The sequence below is a fragment of the Jaculus jaculus genome, chromosome 2, assembly GCF_020740685.1.
Source record: "Jaculus jaculus isolate mJacJac1 chromosome 2, mJacJac1.mat.Y.cur, whole genome shotgun sequence".
In the NCBI taxonomy this organism is placed as follows: Eukaryota; Metazoa; Chordata; class Mammalia; order Rodentia; family Dipodidae; genus Jaculus; species Jaculus jaculus.
Window position 1 is genome coordinate 190,465,874 of NC_059103.1, and position 24,150 is coordinate 190,490,023.

Sequence of the window (24,150 nt, forward strand, 5' to 3'; positions counted from 1 at the left end):
ATTTTGAAAACCCATGAGAGTGAACAGACTATTTAGCAAGAGAAAGGGAACCAGTGGGAAGGGGAAGGGGGACAGGAGAGGGTAATGGTGGGTGAATATGATCCAAGTTCATCGTACCCATGTGTGTAAAAATGTCATGATGAAATTCATTATTTTGTACAATATAATATACATGAATATGAAAAAGAAAAGGGCTCAGGCTGGGGATTGAGTCATAACAGGATGTTGGAAACTTGCTTTAAGTTATGTTGACTAAGAGCTCAACGCTCACAGTTGGGAGACAGGCAGAGAAATGTGAAACCGCGTCGTGAAACCACAGAACATTCCTAGGGCTGGGCAATGCCTTCAGTCCCAGCACTCGGCAGGGAGAGGGAGGAGGACCATCATGAATTTGAAGCCAGCCTGGAATTACAGAGTGAGCTCCAGGTCAGCCTGGGCTAGAACGAGACCCTACCTCCGAAAAGAAAACCACGTTCCTATAAATACTGGCATGCTGGCCCCAAGCTTTTACACTGTAATTATGAAATAGAGAAATGTGCAATGTATAAGGACTAGCTCTGTGATCAGAGCATGCGTATCGTTAGACTTGAGCCTCTTACTCCTCCCAGAAACATAAACTACCTCACCTTGATTTCTTCTGAGCACGCATCATGCACACCAGCAGCTCCCTGGGATCTCAGTGGCGTGAGCACACACATAGCTGGCTGTCCTACTGATTGTGTAAATGTGCACTGTGAACTCTGTTTTTGTTCTCCTCAATCCCGTCCTTTTGCTATCAGTGTTTGTATTTTGGGGATCAGTGCCCTTCCTTCATCTGAGTACTTATGGGTTGTACATCATGACCCCTACTTTCTTCTAGTGAACAAATGGGCCTTCAGTCCAAGTGACAATGGTCTTCCAGGACTGTGAATTCTTTTTTTTTTTTTTTTAATATATTTGAGGGCTGGAGAGATGGCTTAAGTGGTTAAGCGCTTGCCTGTGAAGACTAAAGACCCGGGTTCGAGGCTTGATTCCCCAGGACCCACATTAGCCAGATGCGCAAGGGGGCACATGCGTCTGGAGTTTGTTTTTGCAGTGACTGGAAGCCCTGGCACGCCCATTCTCTTTCTCTCTCTTTCTGCCTCTTTCTATGTCTGTCACTCTCAAATAAATAAATAAAAATTAGAAAAACATACACTCTAAATATATTTTAGCCAGGCATGATGGTGGATGCCTTTAATCCCAGCAGTTGGGAGGCAGCGGTAGGAAGCTCAGTGTGAGTTTGAGACCAGCCTGAGGCTACTTAGTGCATTTCAGGTCAGCCTTGGCTAGAGCAAGACCCTACCTCAAAACAATATATATTTTTAATTAATTTGCTGGTAGAGAAAGACGGACAGGAAAAGAGAGAAAGAGAGAGAGAGATGAGAGAATGGGTATACCAGGTCCTTGTGATGCTTCAAAGGAACTCCAGTTACATGTGCCAGTTTGTGCATTTGGCTTTATGTGGGTACTGGGGAATTGAATCCAGCAGCCAGCTTGGCACACAAGTGCCTGTAACTGCTGAGCTATCTCTCCTACCCCAGGACTTTGAATTCTAAGCAGAATAGTACAAAGCTTGAAAACACATCAGAATTTATTCACCCGGGTGATCCAACAGGCCTACCCTCACTCTTTTCCTCTCTGAACCTGGTCCCAGAGCCTGCAGATGAAATCTTTGTGCTATGTTGAAGGTATGAAGTAAAGCCAAGGTGGTGAGGCAAAGTTGGAAGAGTCCACAGTGTCAATTCCACAAAGCAAATGGAGACCAAACACCAGATGCAGAATCATGCATCTGCCAAAGAGGTCGAGCAAGAGTGTAAGGACCCGGGCTGGAGAGATGGCTTAGCGGTTAAGCGCTTGCCTGTGAAGCCTAAGGACCCTGGTTCGAGGCTCGGTTCCCCAGGTCCCACGTTAGCCAGATGCACAAGGGGGCGCACGCGTCTGGAGTTCGTTTGCAGAGGCTGGAAGCCCTGGCGCACCCAGTCTCTCTCTCTCCCTCTATCTGTCCTTCTCTCTGTGTCTGTCACTCTCAAATAAATAAATAAATAAATAAATTTAAAAAAAAAAGAGTGTAAGGACCCAAACCCAGAAGTGACACTGAGGAAAGAGTTTTCAATTAATTGAGAAGAGAATGGTAGGTCAGGGAGAATATGTCTTTGTTCCAAATGACCAAAAACCAGCTTAAGCTAATTTAAGATATTTAATATACTCTACTGCTTTAGTCAGGCACGTTGTGATATGAACAATGATTAAATAATTTATCAACCTCCTGGGGCACTTGTGAGAATGAATGAGGAACTGTTGATGATTCAGCTAGAAGAGGGCGGAATCAAGGACTATAAACTGCAAACCGGGAGGTCCGATCATCACAGTGTTAGAAACAAAGATGAATACAATATAAAGATAGCCAGAGAGGGTGGGACTGGAGATCAGCGATAAAGCATGGCCCCGAGTTCATCCCAGCAGTATAAATATCATATAACATAGTTTTATATATATTTACATCTTTGGGCTGGAGTGATGATGGCTCAGTGGATAAAACTTGGCTGTGCAAGTGTGAGAACTGGAGGTTGGATCCCCAGCACCCATGCAATGTTGGGTGGGAGTGGTGGCCTGCCCGTCATCTCTGCACTGGGGGGGGCAGAAACAGGGGGTGTCTGGGACAAGCTAACTAGCTACAATAGCCACACCGTTGAGCTCTGAGCTCAAGGGAAAAACTCTGCTTCAGAATATCAAGTGGAGAGTGAAGAAAATATTTACAGTCAGCCACTGCCTTACACACACACATATATATGCAACACACATATAAACACTCACACATATATGCACCTATACTGCACATGTAGATACATGCAGAAATAAATAAAATAACAACAATATATATCCTTACCTCTTTGTTTTTATATCCTTAACTCTTAAAAAGTAGTCTACTAGGGTTTCTCTTTCTTACACACACATTTACTGTCTCTCATGCTCTCTCTGCCTCTGTCTTTTACATGTCTTGTGTAAGCTTTTTTAAAAAATTATTTATTTATTTATTTATTTATTTGAGACACAGAGAGAGAGAGAAGGAGAGGGGGGGCACATAGGAAGATAGGGAAAAAGAGAGAGAGAAGGAGAGAGAGAGAGAGAGAATGGGTGCACTAGGGCCTCTGGCCACTGCAAACAAATTCCAGATGCATGTGTAACCTTTTGCATCTGCCTTTACATGGGTACAGGGGAATAGAACCTACGTCCTTTGGCTTTCCAGGCAAGTGCCTTAACCGCTAAGCCATCCCTCCAATCTGTGTGAGCTTCTGGTTTTTGTTTTCCAAGGTAGGAGCTCACTCACTCTAGCTCAGGCTGACCTGGAAGTCACTATGTAGTCTCAGGGTGGCCTTGAACTCAAGGTGATCCTCCTACCTCTGCCTCCCGAGGTCTGAGATTAAAGGCATGCTCTACCATGCCTCGCTTTTTGTTTGTTTGTTTGTGTGTTTGTTTTTACATAATGCTATACAGAACTGACACAAGTCCCAGGCTCAAGTTCTGCACTCCCATAAAGAAAGAAAAGGATGCTGTGTCAGTTACTTTCTCATTGCTAGGACAAAATACTCAACAAAAAGCAAGTTGTGGAAGGAAAAGGATTTATTTCAGTGCATAATTCTAGGGTGTAGAGTACATTGTGGAGGGAGAGGCATGGCAGGGGCAGTTGTTGGCATCACATATCATATCAACAGAGAGTCTGTAGAAAAAAATAAAGAATGATAAGCAGGGATGGCTGTAACACCTCAAGGCCCACACTCAGTGATACACTTCCTCCTGCAAGGCTCCACCTCCTTTAGGCTCCAGAACCTTCCCTAACAGTGTCACCAACTAGGAATTAAGTATCCAAACACACGAGTCTCTGGGAACATTTTGCGTTTAAACCATCACATTCCGCCTCTAACCACCATAGACTTATTGTCATCTTATGATGCAAAATGCACTCACTCCAACTTTAAAAGTCCACACAGTCTTTACCAGTCCCTATATTGTTCAAATGTCCAAAGTCTCATCTGAGACTCAAGGCAATCTCTTAACTGTGAACCCAGTATGATCAAACCACAAGTTACACGCTTCTAATATATAAAGGTATAGAGTAAACTATCGCATTCCAAAAGAGAGAAATGGGGGCATAGTAAGAAAAGACTGGACTACAGCAAGACACAAACCAAACAGGACAAACATCAAATCCATTGTGTTTCCTAAAGGTTCCAGAACCTCCTCTAACAGTGCCAGCAATTAAGCTCTGTGTTTAGTATTTGTGACTCCTCATGAAATCACCTGGGTTCTAAATGTCATGGGTAGCTCTGGTCCCCCTGTCCTGATGTCTGAAGCTCCTCTCCTGGGCCAGAGCTGTCACGAGCCCGCAACTTTTCTTGCCAGATGTGCCATGGCCCTGGCATCTTAACATCCTGAAGTATCCACCTTCACAATGTCACACAGTGACCTCACAGCATCTCCACACAGGGACACTGACCCTGCTTCACATTGTTTAGCCTCAGCGGCTCCTTGAAACCATGGTGCAACATTCCAAGATCCCCTCCATCTCACATCGTTTATTCTTCCGAAACCAGTGCCACGTGGGTGATGCTGTCAAGTTCCTCTTTCAGATCAGGATGAGGCCTTGTGTGCATGGATCACAGCTGTAGCAGCCTATGTATGCTTCCTATGTATGCTGCTCCAAAAGATTAAGAACCACATGGTCAGGTTTATTGAAACAATGGACCTTCTTGGTACTGGTGTTCTCTATGTCAGTTGCTTTCTCATTGCTGGGACAGAGGCAGTTTATGGAAGGAAAATGGCTGAACTCAGCCTATAGGTCCAGAAGGAAGAGTCTGCTATGGTGGGGAAAGCATGGCAGGAACAGGAAGCCAGTGTCACATCATCACATGGGCAGGATGGAAGGAGAGAGAGAGAGAGAAAGAGAGAGAGAGAGAGAGAGAGAGAGAGAGAGAGAGAGAGAGAGAGGGAGAGAGAGAGAGAGAACAGCAAGTCAGGCTAGTTGAAACACCTCAAGGACTGTCCTCTTAGTGACACACTTTCCCCAGAAACATTGTGTTTCCTAAAGGTTCCACAACCTCCTCTAACAGTGCCAGCAATTAAGGATTAAGTATTCAAATACATAAGTCTACAGGGGATATTTTATATTCAAATCACCAAAGATGCAATTGCATTTGCTTCAGTGGGAAATGTCTCGTCCATGAATTCCTAGTAGTATGGCCTATATCACTTGATCGATCTCTGTACCAAAAGGATGGATTGCTACCACTGATACCTCTTGCATCATCATCATCATCATCATCATTCATATGTTCTTCCTCTGTCAAAGACATCAGAGTACTAAGAATCTATTCTCCTGCAAATTTAAAGCAGCATTTCCCTAAAGAGAAAGACAGTTCTGGGAGGCCAAACCATAAATCTCCACCAAGAAAGCCTTTCTATAGAGTGCTTGCTGCCAAGTCCACAGGCAGAATTGGAAATGTTATCTGTTACATAAAACATGCTGAAGTTACCTAAGAAAGGATTAAACCATGAATGCTGTAGTTCTGGAAACCCTTGACAATCTTCTGTTTGGGGATTGGGGAAGATAGCAGAGATTGAACACTGGGATTCGTGGCATGCTTTTCTACTGTTTGATGATGATGATGATAGGCTGCTTCTCATTGAATGGTGAACATTTCCCCCCCAAAACATACAAAACCCTTGTTCTTCATTAAGTTGTTTTTGCCAGGTGTTTGTCACAGCAAATCAGAAAGTTAAGTAATAAAAATGGTGACATCTTAGAGCACTTTCAGTCTTGCTGGTCATTTCCAACTCCAGCAAACAGTGTTCGTTGTAGTGTACTGAGGGTCCTGTGAAATCACAGTGTGTGCATCTCACTCTCCTTTCAGCCACTGGGACAAATTGCCTCTTGGAAGGGAGGGGTTCCATACTCAGCTAGCCTCCCACACATTAAACCTTATTATTTTCTTTCTTTTGTCTATTTATTTTTCAGGTTGATTCCCCAGGCTCCACATAAGCCAGAGGCACAAGATGGTGCACACATCTGGAGTTCGTTTGCAGTGGCTGGAGGCCCTGGCGCATCTATTCTCCCTACCCCAACCTCTTTCTCTCTCACTCTCTCAAATAAATAAATTAATTAAATAAAACACAAACACTGGAAAGTGCAATAATCCTAACTTGATGGATTATTACAAAATGAACCCACTTACACTGCTACTGACACTAAAATCAAGAAACATTGTACATGTTTGTATGTATATTTGTTTTATTTAAAATATTATCTTAGGCTGGAGAGAGGGCTTAGCAGTTAAGGTGTTTGCCTGCAAAGCCAAAGGACCCAGGTTCAATTCTCCAGGACCCACGTAAGCCAGAGGCACAGGGGGGAACAGGTATTTGGAATTTGTTTTCAGTGGCTGGAGGCCCTGGCGTGCTCAATCTCTCTCTCTCTACCTGAATATTTCTGTATCTCTCTCTCTCTCTCAAATAAATAAAAATAAAAATATTCAAAAATATTTTCTATGTGTATCTGTTCATGTATGGGAGAGTGTGTGCCACCATGCACATGGGGTGGCTAGAGGACAGCCTTGGGGTGCCTGTGCATGGCTCCCATCTTCTCCCTTCGAAAGCCAGTGACCGTCTAGCTGGCTTGTGAGTGTTGGGTTGTCCTGGCTCCACCTTCCATGGTCACTCATATGCAGGGATCGCAGATGCATTCACCACTTGTGTCTGGCTTTACATGAGTGCCGGAACACTGAACTTGGGCAGGCAAGTTTTGCAAGCATGTACCTTTAACCACTGAACAAACTCCCCATCCCCCCCCTTTTTTTATTTTTTTGAGGTAGGGTCTCACTCTAGCCCAGGCTGACCTGGAATTCACTATGGAGTCTCAGGGTGGTCTCGAAATCACAGCGATCCTCCTACCTCTGCCTCCCGAGTGCTGGGATGAAAGGCGTGTGCCACCACTCCCCGCATTTGTTCTTTGAGACAGGATCTCATATGTCCCAGGCTGGTTGCAAATTCAATATGCAGCTAAGGGTAACCATGAACTCCTGCTGAGAATGCAGATGTGCACTATCACAGTGAGCTTGTATATGATCTGATCTCTTCTCTTCTCAAGAGTGACCACTAGCATCCCTTCCAAAGCATGCATTTGTTTTGATTGCCTTAGTGTTTTATCTAAATGGTATCATATTATATATGTACAAAATGTTTATTTTGTCTGGCCTCTATTGCTTAAGGTTTTGGTTTGTGAGGTTTGTCCATGTTGTTGAATGAGGCTGTGTATAGTTCATTCCTCACTGCTATAGAGAATCTCACTTCATTCACTGCTTTGTCCTTTGGCTGGCAAATATTTGCATAGCTCCCATTTGAGACAGTTATGAATGAAATAACAATGAATGGTCTAGGGTTGGAGAGATGGCTTAGCCATTAAGGCCCTTGCCTGTGAAGCCTAAGGACCTAGGTTCGATTCTTCAGAACACACATAAACCACAAGGTGGCTAGAGACCCTGGCCTTCTCCCTTCCTCCCCAACCCCCCCAATAAATAAGCAGAAATAATTTTTAAATTTTATTTATTTATTTGAGAAAGAGAGAAAGGTAGAGAGAGTGGGAAAGAGAGAGAGAGAATGGGCACACCAGGGACTCCAGATGCATGCACCCCTGTGCAACTGGCTTACGTGGATCCTGGAGAATTGAACCTGGGTCCTTTGGCTTTGCAGGCAAATGCCTTAACTGCTAAGCCATCTCTCCAGCCTAGAAATAAAAATTTTAAAAATAAAAAGAATGTCCTAGAAAAGGCCCTTGGGTGGGTGTAAGCACTCCTTGCTGCAGGGAACTTATTCGATGCTGTAGTGCCAGTCAAAGTGGTTTGTGACGGTTTATGTTCCCACTTGCTATGCATGAGCATTAATGCCAACATTTCCTTTCTTTGATCCCTTTAATCCCAGCCACCATGGCAGATGAGCAGACATTGTAGTTTTAATGACCAGGGATGGAAGAGGTGAGGAAAAAAAAAAAAAAAACAACAAAAAAAAACACCCACTCATTTAGTCATTGCATGCAAGCTCAACAAGTTAATCGAGGGAGCACGGTCAAGAAAGCATGCAGGGCTGGAGAGATGCTTAGCGGTTAAGCGCTTGCCTGTGAAGCCTAAGGACCCCGGTTCGAGGCTCGGTTCCCCAGGTCCCACGTTAGCCAGATGCACAAGGGGGCGCACGCGTCTGGAGTTCGTTTGCAGAGGCTGGAAGCCCTGGCGCGCCCATTCTCTCTCTCTCCCTCTGTCTGTCTTTCTCTCTGTGTCTGTCGCTCTCAAATAAATAAATAAATAAAAATTAAAAAAAAAAAAGAAAGCATGCAGGGAAATGCGTCCATGATAAACATGTGCCTCAAGCTTCTGGTCGTCCACAGCAGCAAAGCCGTGGAGTCAAGGGGGAAGGGGAGTTGAGGAGGGGTGGGGAGCGGAGGACACAGATGGGGTCCAGCTGTTGGATGGAGGCTTTGGGTGGGAGCCAGCAAGAAGCCCAAGTGTGCATTCAACTGATGAGACTCTGTGTACATGAGAAATGCTTTCACCGTTGCCAGAATCGTTAGAGAGGGCTGCTTCTTGGTCAGTGTCCAAAAATAAAAATAAAAATAAAAGAGAGAGAGAGAGAGAGAGAGATCAGAACAGAGTCTAATGGTGGTCCTAAGTCTTGGGCGTGCACACAGGGTTGTGGGACGAGAAAGTGGATAGCATGGTTTCAGAGAAGAGGGGGTGCAATTTTGTTCTCAGGCTCACTGAACCCCCATTACATGTGAGAATGAGCAGGGCAGAGTGACCCAGAACACAAAACATTGTCATCAGGCAGTGGTGCTCCCGGAGAGCAGCCCACAGCCCTGAGCCGCAGGAGGGGCCCAGAGTTGTGCACCCACCTTTCTCTACCTGTCTGCACCCTGTCTTAGCATGGGTCTGGACCTGTCATGGGGACATCTGAAGCTACTCTACATCGTGGTTTTTACCTTCGTTTGACCTGAAAGGGGTTGTTCACGTTCTCTCTCAGGTTACCATGGCTAACCTGAAAATCTAGGACCCTACTTTATCCTTTCAGACCTCCATCTGGTGATTCGTGCATAGAGGAACTTCTGGCTTTGCCATAATAGGCTATATTGAGAAAATATTTTTTCTTTTAGAGTTGGGGAAGAGGGAAGATAGAGTCCATAAACCTAATCTAAAGCGCAGCCAGCACATTTAATGATGTCTTTTACTGAGCATCTACTGGGTGTCTGGTGATTTGTATCCTGAAGACACAGGAGGAAACAAGACACATAGAGCAAGTACCTCCATGGGGTTTTGGTTTTAGTAGTCACAGAGGCCAGTAGGTTTCAATAAAGAATAGTGGGCTGGAACTGGAGAAGATGGCTTAGTGGTTAAGGCATTTGTCTGCAAAGCCAAAGGATCCCGGTTCAATTCCCCAGGACCCATGTAACCCAGATGCATAAGGAGGCACATGCATCTGGAGTTAGTTTGCAGTGGCTAGAGGCCACGGTGCACACATTGTCTCTCTCTCTCTCTCTCCCTCTTTCTCTTTCAAATAAATAAATAAAATATTTTTTAAAAAAGAATAGTGGGCTGGAGAGATGGCTTAGCAGTTAAGGCACTTGCCTGCGAAGCCCAAGGACCCAGGTTCGATTACCCAGTAACAATGTAAGCCAGGTGCACAAGGTGGCACAGGCATCTGGAATTCACTTGCAGTGGCTAGAGGCCCTGGTGTGCCCACTCTTTTTCTCTCTCTCCTTAACTTAAAAAAAAAAAAAAAAGCAACAGAGGCTGGGCATGGTGGCACATGCCTTTAACGGAAAGATCAGATCTCTGTAAGTTCAAGGCCAGCCCGAGATCTTCCTATCACAGTCTACTTTTGTTGTCTTATGGGAAAAAGGCATTGAAAAACTCAAAACTTAGGTCTGCTCCCTGTGGTTCTCAACTGGAGCTGACTTTACTCCCAGGAGACAGTTGGCAGTGCTAAAAATACATCTGGTTAACACAGGTGCTTGTTACCGGCAAGTAGTGGGGAGAGACCAGAAGTACGGCTGAGCACTCTACAAAGACAGGACAGCCTCCACAGCAACGAATGATTTGGCTCAACATGTTGGAAATGCAAGGCATAAGAAATCATGACCTACGCCAAGTAGGTAACACTTAAATGGCACGTGTAAATGGGCAATAGTGCAAAGGAAAGCCCTCCCCCAACATAACTGCAATTATCTGGCCCCAAATTTAATAGTTTTATAGTCAAGCAACCCTGCTCTGCACTAATTCTCACCTCTTACCATTTCGTTAGTGTTTATTATTGGCTGGGGAGTGTGCTAAGTACTTTTAATTCAAGACAAACCGGGTAGTGCAGGCATTTAATCCCAGCTACCTGGGATGCTGAGGCAGGAGCATCACAAATTCAAGGCCCACCAGAGCTACCAAGTGAGTATTAAGCCAGCTTGGGCAACTTAGTGAGAAGATGTCTCAAAATAAAAGGCGAAAAAGCCATGCATGGTGGCACACACCTTTAATCCCAGCACTCAGGAGGCAGAGGTAGGAGGATTGCCATGAGTTTGAGGCCACCCTGAGACTCCATAGTGAATTCCAGGTCAGCCTGAGCTAGAGTGAGACCCTACCTCGAAAAACCAAAAAAAAAAAAAAAAAAAAAAAAAGAGGAACAAAACTGACCATTTTTTCTCAATTTTTATTAACATTTTCCATGATTATAAAAAATATCGCATGGTAATATCTTCCCTCCACTTTCCCCTTTGAAATTCCATTCTCCATCATATCCCCTCCCCATCTCAATCAGTCTCTCTTTTATTTTGATGTCATGATCTTTTCCTCCTCTTATGATGGTCTTGTGTAGGTAGTGTCAGGCACTATGAGGTCATGGAGATCCAGGCCATTTTTTGTCTGGAGTGAGCACGTTGTAAGGAGTCCTACCCTTCTTTTGGCTCTTACATTCTTTCTGCCACCTCTTCAGCATTATACCCTGAGCCTTGGAAGGTGTGATCGAGATGTTACTCAGTACTCCAGTCACTTCTTTCCAGCACTATGATAACTTCTGAGTCATCCCAAGGTTACTGCCATCTGAAAAGAGAAGATTCTCAACCCAAAGTGAGAGTAGTGTTAATATAAGGGTACTAATATTAAGAGAAGTGCTTAATGGGCAGTTTGATAAGCATACTATATACATTTCTCTGACATCAGCCAGATGTTACACCCCTAGGGCTCATGACTACCCCTGTTGTAGATTTTAAGTATCAAGGATGTATTCCCTCCCATGGAGCAGGCCTCCAGTCAAATTAGAGGGCAGTTGGTTTCCACCATGACACCCATTGGCTCATTTAGCCTGGCTGACTAATTATAAGGCTTGCAGTGTCCACTGTTGAGTATCTTCACTGGTGGTATCTCTTTCTCCCATTGAACTACATGTAGAATGGCTTCTTTCAGCTTTCTGTCAGCTGATCTATATAGGCGAGGTTATCAGGTCAAAAACAGACCATTTTGAGATGATACAATTATTAGAATTTTTTTGAGGTAGAGTCTCGCTCTAGCCCAGGCTGACCTGGAATGTTTGTAGTTTCAGACCAGCCTTGAACTCACAATGATCCCCCTGCCTAGGTCTTTTGAGGGCTGGGATTAAAGGTGTGCACCACCATACCGGGTAATAGTTAGAATTTTTTTTCTTTTTTTGAGGTAGGGTCTCACTCTGGCTCAGGCTGACCTGGAATTCACTATGAAGTCTCAGGATGGCCTCAAACTCTCAGCAATCCTCCTACCTCTGCCTCCTGAGTGCTGGGATTAAAGGCATGAGCCACCATGCCCGGCTAGTTAGAATTTTTAATGATAGTATATTAATTATACAAAGTAACATGTTTTGTTATAACAGTTTTGCACATGCATATAATGTACTTTGATGATAGTTATGTCTTATACTATCCCCTCTTTTTTTTTAATTTTTTTAATTTTTATTTATTTGAGAGCAACAGACACAGAGAGAAAGACAGATACAGGGAGAGAGAGAGAATGGGTGCACCAGGGTTTCCAGCCTCTGCAAACGAACTCCAGACTCGTGTGCCCCCTTGTACATCTGGCTAACATGGGACCTGGGGAACCAACCGAGCCTCGAACTGGGATCCTTAGGCTTCACAGGCAAGCGCTTAACCGCTAAGCCATCTCTCCAGCCCATACTATCCCCTCTTATCTTATTCCTTTCAGTCATTAGAATTCTTCATTTTATTTATTATTATTACTTTGTTGTTGTTTTATTTGGGTAGTGTCTCACTCTAGCCCAGGCTGACCTGGAATTCACTGTGTAGTCTCAGGGTGGCCTGGAACTCAGGATGATCCTTCTACCTCTGCCTCCCGAGTGCTGGGATTAAAGGCGTGCGCCACCACGCCCAGCACAATCATTAGAATTCTTAACCTGGAAGCACACAGTTGGAACATAGGTATAAAGATAGAAGATATTGCTAGATTTTTAGTGGTTTTGGCAGTCTAGTTCCAGAGAACTTAACATGTCTTATGATGAATGAATATACAAATTAGAAACTGGCATGGCCCAACAAGGTGTGGTGGTACATGCCTGCAATACCAGCACTCAGGAGGTTGAGGCAGGAAGATTGTGACTGAGTCCATTTAAGCTACACAAAGAGACCCCGTTTATAAAAAACAAACAAAACAAAACAAAAACTAATGCTGAGCTGGAGACATGGCTTAGTGGTTAAGGCACTTGCCTGCAAAGCATAAGGACCCAGGTTTGATTCCAGATGCACAGGTAGTACATGCATCTGGAGTTTGCAGAGGCTGAAGGCCCTGGTGTGCCCATTCTCTCTCTCTCTCTCTCTCTCTCTCAAATAATTTTTTAAAAGTCATTCTTTAAAAAATTTGGCAAAAAGTATAATGTCATCAGGAGCTTTTGCCGTATTTGAAAAAAAAAAAGGAATAAAGAGGAGTCTTAAAATCCAGAAGCTTCTCTCTGCATCCCACAGCTGGGATGTGTGAGTCAGAAGACACCCAAGACTTTGGCTCTGCCTGTCTTCACATAGTTGACTTAGATAAGCTGAGAGTCAGCTCATTTTAGAATCATGCAAAGAAGCAAGTAATTTATCTACCCTATCTCTCTGTGTGTGTTATGTGTGATGTGTGGGTGTGATGCGTGGTACATGCACGTGTGTGCAGATGCATGGCGCACTCCATGTGTGCATGCAGAAGTCAGAGCAGAGTGTCTGGTGCCCTTTATTGTTCATCCATGTATTTCTTTGGGAACAAGGTCTGTTCCTCGACCCAGAGCTGCAGACCGTCACAGAACCCCAGCCATTCTTGGTTGTCCCAGGACTTGGGTTACAGGTGCGTGGGGACACACCCAGCTTTCTGCCTGCATTCTGGACAGTCAAACTGAGTGGTCTCCTGCCAAAGAGGCTCTTGTCCTTAAGTAGCAGCTACTTAAGCTACCACTGAGCCATTTCCCCAGCCCATCCTCCAGGATGGGAAACATCGAAAAGATGTTTAATAGAGATGCATCTCTGCTGACTCCAGTTCTGAAAATTGGCTGAGGAACAGGAAGTGAACTGTGCAGACAGGCAAGGCGGCAGGGTGGGCTTGGAAGTCTGTGGATCTGTGGCTTTATTCTGTGTTGAGTGAGGGAGGGCTATGATGGTCTTTCTACAAAGAGGGCTGTCATTTAGAATTCAGGCATTTCAGGACCACAGACACAGCCTGTGTTTTGGAAGACGTGTAAAACTCAAAGCTCCCCCAGCTGGTGAGTGTGGAAACACGCAAAGAGACACAGACTCAGGAGGAAGTGAGCAGCGGGCCACGGCTAGCTGTCAAATGAATGCTGCCACACATTGAGTCATATCAGTGTCTGAGTTAAGCTACAACAAATCCGCTGCCCGAGTAAAAACAAACTGTGCTGGTTTGATTCAGGTGTCCCCCATAAACTGAGGTGTTCTGAATGCTAGGTTCCCAGCTGATGGAGATTTGGGAATTAAGGCCTCCTGGGGGGAGTGTGTTGTTGGGGATGGGTGTTATAGCCAGTTTCCCCATGCCAGTGTTTGGCACACTCTCCTGTTGCTATGGTCTATCTTATGTGGGCCAGGGGGTGATGTCCACCCTCTGCTCATGCCATCGTTTTCCCCTGCCATCGTGGAACTTCCCCTCGAGCCTGTAAGCTACAATAAACTCGTTTCCCACAAGCTGCTCTTGGTTGGGTGATTTCTACCAGCGATGCGCACCTGACTGCAACGCAAGCCCCTCTGCAGGCCCAGCGCCCCCTCCACTTGAGGGCTGACTGCCAGTGGGAGCCGGCAAACCCTGTTCTTCCACAGCATCTAAAGGTCACCGTTCTCCTTGCCCTCGCCACATGACCCTAGGTGCAATCTTGCTTAGGCAATTTACCAAAGAACGCTGTAAAAATTCTTCCTGGAGATGAGGATAGAAAGGCAATCATATTAAATACATGCACGCTTGGGGTTTTGAATCCGTCCTAATAAATATAAATTAAAGATAATTCCCTATGGATCTGTTCTATCTAAGTATGGGAATAAGTTGATTTCTAGAGATGTTTAGGAGCTTGACCTGTAGCTCAGTCGTAGCACACAGGCTTAGCATACTCACGGCTCTGGATTCGATTTAAGCTTTGTTCTATTATTATTGTTAATAATAACATATTTTGTTTCTCTTGACCCTGCTCCCATTCCACTGGGGATGCTCCTCAGTGGGGTTGCAGGTATTCCCCAAGGGTTGTAGTTTATGTGTTGTGGGAGCAGCAGCCAGTTATTTGTCGGGGCGGGGGAGGGAGAATACCTCTAGGCACGATGCCTCAACCTGTGGCTCTTACAACCTTTCTGCCCCCTCTTCTGGAAAATTCCCTGGCTTAAGTGTGAGGGGTAGCGTATCTCCTCAGGTCTCACTGCCTTCTGAAAAAGAACAGATTCTCCAATGGAGAGTGAAGTCAGCATAGTTTAAATGGGAAAAGCATTTTGGAGAATTTGATGTATGTAAGCCCTCCTTTAGCCAAAGACTCTAGTGAGAGCTTGACACTGGCAAGCATCATCTTTGTCTCTATAGGATTCTAATCTGGTTCCCAATTCCACATATGGGCTTCTATACGCTGAGCGGATCTCTTAGCCAATCAGAAAGCTATTGGTTACCCACCAAGGCTAGACAGTCTAAATTTCTGGGGACTGGCTCTCTTCCAGATTCCAGCCAGGTCTCTCTGTGTTCTATGTTGGTAACATATGATCTCTCATCAATAGGGTCTTACCTTTTGCCTCAGGCAGGTAATCAAGTAAATAATCATTTTTAAGCCTCTTTTTATTTATTTATTTAAGAGAGAACATGGGCGCACCAGGGCCTCCAGCCACTGCAAACGAACTCCAGACACATGTGTTGCCTTGTACATCTGGCTTATGTGGGTGCTGGGGAGTTGAACCTGGGTCCTTTAGCTTTGTAGGCAAGCACCTTAACTGCTAAGCCATCTCTCCACCTTTTAAGCTTTGTTCTTCAAGGAAGCTTACACCATTCAACTACTACTACTAATGGACAATGTTTCCCTTTCTCTGTGTCAGGCACCTGTAGAGAGTATCATTCCATTTCAGCTAATCATTTCCTACCTGCAACCACCCCTAACATTATCCTCACTATCTAGCTGAAAACCCTCAGGCACAGAGAGACTGGACAGTTTTCCCAAAGGACTCAGTGGGTGCCCCAGTGGATGTGCGCTGGGTGTCACCCATAAATGAAACTAATGGCAGTTGCTTTTCTCACTGCCGTGACCACAGGCCAGACGGAGGCACGCAAGGGGAGGAAGGATTTATTTTGGTGCAGCCCCACATGGAAGGAAGAGGGCTCAGACAACCGCAAGGGCATGCGGCTGGGGCTTCTTATGGGGTGCTGGTCAGAAAGTAGAGCACTCTAGCTGGAAACAGGCCTAGGCCTCCCCCCCAACTGCCACCCCCGAGGAGTTATCTCCTGCAGCTGGGCCCTAACTCTGTTCTTAATTTTTAGAATTTGAATTTATTGGAGTGTGTGTGCGTGCATGCGTGTGTGCATGCCAGGCCCTCTTGCCAGGAACGTCAGACACTTGGGCCACTTTTCAGCATCTGGTCTACCTGGGCAGCTTGGGCGTTGAACCTGGCCCAGCAGGTTTTGCAAGCCAGTATCGCTAACCCTTCAGGCTCTAGCTCTTAAGGGATCCACAACCTCTCTAGTAGCTCAAGAATGAGTGTTCAAAGACACGAGCCTGTGAGAGAGCTTTCATATTCAGACCGTATCCCTAAAATCAAATCTTCATGACTGACTTCTTGCCTGAGCTGGTGGTGAGCGTTCCCACTCCAGCTGCTGGACGGGAAGAAGCTCAGGAGGACAGGTCTTTTTTTATACATTGAAATCTTCTTTTCTCTTGCAATTTTTTTTTGTCATTTGATTTTTTTATTAATTAGCTTTGTATTCAGCAAATACAGTCAGTTTGGTACCATTATTAGGCTCATCCGTGACTTACCCCCTCCCCATTTGCCCCTTCTTGTTGAGGTATATGGGTCGTGCATTGTGGAGTTAGCCCTCAGTTATGGGTAGGATAAATGTCTGCATATCATGACCCAACATGTGGCTCTGACATTCTTACCGACCCCTCTTCCACAAAATTTCCCTGAGCCATGTTGGGTTCATTTTTGGTCTGCTTCACTGATGAGGTGTTGGGGGCCTCTGGGTCTCTGGCTCTCTGATTTGGTAGGAGTTGATTTTCCTCTGTGTTGATCTCCTTCACCTTTGTGCTGGTATCTGGTTCACCAGGAAAACAGCACCCTTGCTTGTTTTGCCAATTTTTCTTCGTTTCAGCTGGAGCCCTTTTGAGGTATGATGGGATGGTTCTCTCCTTAGGATCTACATCTATCTGAAAAAGAGAAGCAGATTCTCCAACAGAGAGTAAGTTAGCACCAGGTCACATATGATAACCCTTACTTTTTTTAATAGAGAATTTAATAGGTGTAGGTCCTCTTGTAGCCCATGATTGATGGTAGCTTGATAATGGAGACTGGGCTTATGTTCGGATATGGTTCTGACTTGTTTCCCAGCTCCAGCAACTCTTGCACTTTTTTAGTGTGGCTAAGGGTGGACGGGAATAGAGACTGGTCTAGCTACATGCTTGTTGATTGGGCATGAACAAGAAGAATGTGGTGCTATGCATGGATGGACTGATGGCAGCCCTGTTATCATGAAAGCATGTTATACTCCAGATGGATGAGTTTAAGACTGATGACAGCCCTTTGGGGCAAATAGCATGTTGACCAATGGTTTCTTTTGGCCTCCCCAGCAGCATATACCCTGAACGGTATACGTGTTTTGGGCTGCATACATTTGGCACACCATCTGGGAGTTACCAACAGAAGTTTGTTTCATGTCAAGGCCATTCAAGTTATATTTGTTTCATTATTGGGGGGGGCTTGATATCAAGTCCCCAGGGTAAAAGAGACGTAAAGAGTGTTAATGAATACCGTAGAAAAGAAAAGATAGACTAATAGGTACCCTTGGGAAAGGGAGTTAGCAATGCTGTCCTGCTTGTGACATAATAAAGAAGCTTGGTCCAAGTGGGAGGACATTTCTAAATCGTTAGCCTTTAAATAGGTTGTGGTTCTTGTCATTTGTAATGTGCATTCTTCTGGCTGGCCAGGGCCTGGGGGCCTCCTGGCTGTCTTCTTGGCACTTTGGCTATTTCTGGCCATACAGATCACTGACAGCCCCGCCCATCTGCCACATCACCTCCTGCTCCCCAGTTCAGGAGCAGGGTCTGGGCTGAGCAATCTCTCCCTTTGCCAACGTGGTGTGTGAAGGGTCCGAAGGTGCTCCCTGTCCACTCAGCTGCCTCCCAACATCTCCAGGGGCCCCGGCAATGGCGAGACCCTCAATCGAGAATGGCCTTGCGACTGAGATCAGACAATACCCTGCTCTGTTACTCTGTATGTGTAAAAGTGGTTTTTCAAACTGTGCCTTGCTCTGAAAGACTCCATTTTTTGCAAATAGCAATTGACTCCATTTTGCGAATGGAGGATGAGCTGGCACCTTGGCAGACGTGTGAATGACACCATCTATCTAGAACTACTGGAGCAATGGGAGTAAGGCAGCTTTTTATAGGTAGGTAGTCAGGGACAGAAGCCCAAAGAGGAAACAAGGAGATGCCATTGCATCCACCCTGGCAAAACTGAAACCTGCCTTTGGTCATGGCTCATCCAAGATGGTTGCCAGTGATGGTCCTCAGCAGGAGCTTCCGGCTTCTTCCTCAGCTCAGGCTCTCTGGGTCAGCCCCAGGAGCCCATGAACCAATCAGGGCTTAGCCCCTCCAGAGCCCATGAACCAGTCAGGTCTCCCCTTACATACCTGAGTCCTATAACAAGACTCCCCTCAATTGGATGTCTGATCCTTATAAAGAAGGTTGAGCATGTGGGCCTGCCCCCTCTTTCTCCTGTGGCCCTGTGTGAACATACCTGTCTTCCTTTCACAGCTAGGTGTTTGAATGCATTTGATTTTTCTCTGATCTCTGAGTCCTTCACAATTTCTTAATCCTGTGGTCTTATATTTGAAGGGAACCTTTAGGTTCTCCTTGTGTGGGAGTGTGCCTCCTCCAGAGCCCTTCTAACCCTGGAGGATACCCGGTGATGGAGAGTGTCTACAACTGAAGGAACCCCAGGAAGGGGACCCCACGCTCTTCCCGGATATGGCGACACCCCAAATCACTCACGAGAAGCGGTCTTGATGCAAACTGCAAGAGGACTTTATTCCAAGTGCGCTGGGGCCCACAGTCGTACACCTCACAGGGGTAGAGGACTGCAGAGCCTCGAATGCAGGAACAGGACAGTTTTTATAGGGTTTCTAACAAAGCCTGTGCATTAGACCAATCATTTTTTTAACATCAGGAGCCCGCGGGGTGCGAGCCAGTCAGTTTGTGCCACTCCATAGTTTCTAAGCCAATTAGTTTAATTTGTTCAAGCCCCTCGTGGACCAATCATTCTCTTATGACCCTGGTGGTCAGCATTTGCGCAGGTCCTTGGGTGGGAGTAGCAGAGTGTGGTATCAGTCTCCTATGACCTTGGAGGTCAGCATTTGCGCAGGTCCTTAGGTGGGGGTAGCAGAGTATGGTATCAGCCTCCTATTACCTTGGTGGTCTGAGGCAGGCTGCTACAGCTTATGGTGCGAGCTACTAAGGCTTACGGTGTGGGCTATTAAGGCTTATGGTGCAGGCTATTTACAGAAACCAAATAAGTGGTTCACTTCATTACTTCCCACATGGCTCTTGACCCCCTCCTGGCCTCCACATGACCGGCGCTCTTGTACTTCTCTAGCTTTCTTCCTGTGTTTCTTCCAAGCCCACCATGTGGGGGTATTCATTTTTCTTCCCTGGGTTCTGTACTTCCCTCAGTAAATATAATAATTTAATAATTATCCTTCTCCATTTGGTTTGCCCATCAGGCACGGACTGATCCATAACTTGTTTATGAAAGTAGAAAGGGTGACACCCTACAAACTTACCAAAGTAAATCAACAGTAGAGGAGTACATGGGCATATAAAAATTGTATCAGGAAAACTAGGTCCAAGAACTTACTGGCTACACCAGAAAGGGCGTCTCCCTCACCTAGACATACGGACAGAAGGACACGTTATACTGTGAAGATGATGGCCCCGCTCACCTGTCATCTGACCACTTGGGATATGCGTCAAGTGACCGACAGACAGAGAACTCTTGACTGGCTAAGGGTCTTCAGCTTGGCTTGGTCTCTGCCATCTGTTGGTACCATCTGTCTGTCTGCTAGTTGGTCTGTCTGCACCAACCAAGTATCCCTCCCTCCCTCCCTCCAACAACTTTCCCGTCTTCAACTCCCACTTGCTGTAGGAGTGCTGGGCTGACAGATGGTCAGTACTGCATCGGGCTTTCTGTGGGCTCTGGGGATCCGAACTTAGGTCCACAGACTTGTACAGCAAGTGCTTTTACCCGCTGAGTCAAATTGTTCAGCCCTGAGTTTATTATCTTGTTCCAACAGATAATCTTTTTTTTTTTCCCAGTTTTTCTTATTTATTAAAATTTATTTTTTTATTTTGGAGGTGGGGTCTTGCTCTAGCCCAGGCTACCTCGAATGTACTCTGTAGTCTCCGGGTGGCCTTGAACTCATGGCAATCCTCCTACCTCTGCCTCTCGAGTGCTGGGTCTAAAGGCGTGAGCGACCACGCCTGGCCAAAATTTATTGTTTTCTTGACAACTCCCATAATTATAGACAATAACCCATGATAATTCCCTACCTCCCAGCCCCACTTTCCCCATGGCAACTCCACTGTCCATCATACCCCTTCCCCCTCTCAATTAGTTTTTTCTTATTTATTTGAGAGAGAGAGAAAAAAACAGAGAGAAAGAGAATGGGCATGCCAGTGCCTCTAGCCACTGTGAATGAACTCCAGACGCATGCGCCCCCTTATGCATCTATCTGGCTTACAGGGGTCCTTAGGCTTCTCAGACAAACACCTCAACCACTAAGCCATTTCCCCAGCCCCCTCTTTTATTTTGATGTCATGATCTCTTCCTCCTATTATGATGGTCTTGTGTAGGTAGTGTCAGGCACTGTGAGGTCATGGATATCCAGGCCATTTTGTGTCTGGAGGAGCACGTTGTAAGGAGTCCTACCCTTCCTTTGGCTCTTACATTCTTTCTGCCATCTCTTCCGCAATGGACCCTGAGCCTTGGAAGGTGTGATGGAGGTATAGTGCTGAGCACTCCTCTGCTGCTTCTTCCCAGCACCATGGTGTTTTCTGAGTCATCTCAAGGTCACCACCATCCAACAGAAACTCGTTGTTGCATTCAATTAGCTTTCTGCCTCTGCTTTGCCTACAGTTTGGCCTCTGAAAGTCCTTGAACTCTGCTGTGGCCTTTTCAACAGTTCAAAGACGTTCTGATACTAGATGATAGATGCATGGATACACAGACAGGTTCACTGTGCGATGTGTAATGTGTGATCTGAGGGTTTTTGTTTTTTTTTTTTTTCTTCGAGGTAGGGTTTTACTCTAGCCCAGGCTGACCTGGAATTCACTATGTAGCCTCAGGGTTGCCTCGAATTCACAGCGATCTTTCTACCTCTGCCTCCTGAGTGCTGGGATTAAAGGCTTGCGCCACCACACCCGGCCTTGATCTGAATTTTAATATGAGCAATTAACATTAGAATAAAAGAACGTTTGCCTTAGCCTGGCTTTCAGGGAAAGCGGAACTACTTGGCTAATCATTACCAGTGAAACTGATATACCTTATGAATTTATTGTTATTCAATAAATTTCTGACATGGCGCACTCACCACAAGTCAATTATGCCCACTGCTCACTATAATGGACCTCCAGATTTCCTTTGTTGGGTTCAGTGCCAAGTTGGACAGCCTCAGAAGCAGCTCTTGCTTCCTGACTGAGGCTGACGCCCTGGGAAGACTCTTCCTATGGGCTTCTACTGTCAGCTTTACCATATCATCCTTTTTCTTTCTGTCTAGTCACCTTATTTTCTCAATTCCTTTGGTTAGAAGAGGTTAGAACTTGCTAGCAGCTGAATGAGGCAGGTTACTTTAGGGGACTCTCCTGTGATAATGTCCTTTCATTAAAAAAAAATATTTGTAAGCAGAGAGAGAGAGATACAGAAAGAATGGGTGCACCAGGGCCTCTAGCCACTGCAAACAAACTGTAGATGCATGAGCCACTTTGTGCATCTGGCTTTACGTGGACACTGGGGAATTGAACATGGGTCGTTGGGCTTTGCAGGCAAGTGCCTTAACTACTAAGGCATCTCTCCAGTCCTCATTAAAAAAAAATAAGTTGTTTTTTTATTAACAACTTCCATGATTGTAAACAATACCCCATGGTAATTCCCTTCCTCTCCTCATTTTCCCCTTTGAAACTCCACTCTCCATCATATCCCCTCCCCCTCCCAATCAGCCTCTCTTTTATTTTGATGTCATGATCTTTTAGCTCCTATTATGATGGTCTTCATTTTTTTGTTTATTTTTATTTATTTATTTGAGAGTGACAGACAGAGAGAGAAAGAGGCAGAGAGAGAGAGAGAAAGAAGGAGGGAGGGAGGGAGGGAAAGAGAATGGGCCCGCCAGGGCCTCCAGCCGCTGCAAAGGAACTCCAGATGCGTGTGCCCCCTTGTGCATCTGGCTAGCATGGGTCCTGGGGAACTGAGCCTCGAACCAGGGTCCTTAGGCTACACAGGCAAGCGCTTAGCCGCTAAGTCATCCTCCAGCCCCCACCTTTTTTTTAATTAGTTAAAAATTTTGGAGAAAACTGAGCACACCCAGGCATGTTTCTGCCTTCCGTCTCTTTTGTTTTGTTTGGAGGCAGGGTCTCACTCTAATCCAAGCTGATCTCAATTCTGTCCCCCGTGGGCTGGTCTTAAGTTCCTCCCATAGCTTCCTGAGGGCTGGAATAAGAGACACGAGCCATCACGTCTGGCTGTGCCTGCCATCTTCATGTCACACGTTGACGATGCCCAGCACCGTCCCTGTGTTCCATCTTAACTCTCTGAACATGTGCTCCATGGCCTTGAGCTTAAGCATGCTTCACAACATCTCCACTATCTTCCTTAACTCGAACTGAGGTGTTGAGGGATGTGCCTGTCCCTAAAATGCTTTTTGAAGGACTCAGGAACCAGATGGACGCCATGACAGGCTTCAGAGTCCTCAGTAGCCCTAAGTTTCTGTTTCCCGGCAAGGTCTAAGTGTTTATTTTCCGGTTTCGCCATACATTCCTGTAGGCATAGATAAGTTCAATTCTCCTAGCCCCATCCTGCCAACTTTTAGCCCGCCAACTTTGCCCGCCAAAATCCTGAGCCAATCAGAAGAGTACAAGTGCAGTTACTGTTTAAATCAACCAATCACGTACCCATCCCCTTCTTCTATGTTCAAATCCCTATAAAAGCCCTGCCCTCCCGCTACTCGGGGCTCTTGTATGGGTCCACTGTGTTGGTGAAGTCAAGAGACCGAGCTTAAGCCCGAAATAAAGCTCCTTGCCTTGGTTCTCCTTGGTGGTCACTGGGGGTGCCGAGAACTGGACATAACACTTTTCTTTCCTTCCTTCCTTCCTTCCTTCCTTCCTTCCTTCCTTCCTTCCTTCCTTCCTTCCTTCCTTCTTTCTTTTTAAAGATTTGTTTTTATTTATTTAATTATTAGAGACAGAGAGAGGGAAGAAGCATGAATGGATGTACCAGCTGCCTCCAGCCGCTGCAAACAAACTCCAGATGTGCGCATGTGCCACTTCATGCATCTGGCGTACAAGGGACCTGGAGGATCAAACCTGGGTCCTTAGACTTTGCAGGAGAAGGCCTTAACCAATTAGCCCTCTCTCCAGCCTCCTAGAATGCTTTTCTGTATGAGTACTTACAGTTCTCTTAATAAAATTTCCATGTTTCCTTTGTTCAAAGAGGACATTGCTTGGAAAGTAACTTTCACACGCATTACCTACTGTGGCAGTAAATCTTTCTTCCACTTAGTGGGTTTTTTTTTTTGTTGTTTTTTTTTGGCCATGGTTGTTTTTGGCTTTTCACTTGCCTACTTGCAAACCCATACACTTGGTTACAACTTATGTTTACTTCTCTAATTTCAACACCACCATTAAGCAAAGAACAGCTTGCTGGGTGTCACGGGAAGGCAGGAGAGCTTCTGCAAGGAACTGTGCAAATCAGCCGAGCAGGCCTACCCTTGTTAGAGTAAGAGGCACTATAGGTAAACAGCTGTCACAAATCCTCCTTTTCTCTTCCCAGATAGCCCAATTTTATTGTCTTTCCAAGGACAGCAAGTATACCTCAGTGTATCTGGTCTCCAGGCTCTTCTTCAGACGCAAAAAGATGCAATAAAATATGATCCAAGGGAGAAAGGCAAACGACCAGCTTTAACACATGCAAAACATCATTGCGAATGTCCTGCTCTAACCATTCCTGGCAATCCTCTCTTCCGGTAGAGACTGGTTCTTGGGCTGGAGAGATGGCTTAGTGGTTAAGCGCTTGCCTGTGAAGCCTAAGGACCCCGGTTCGAGGCTCGATTCCCCAGGACCCATGTTAGCCATATGCACAAGGGG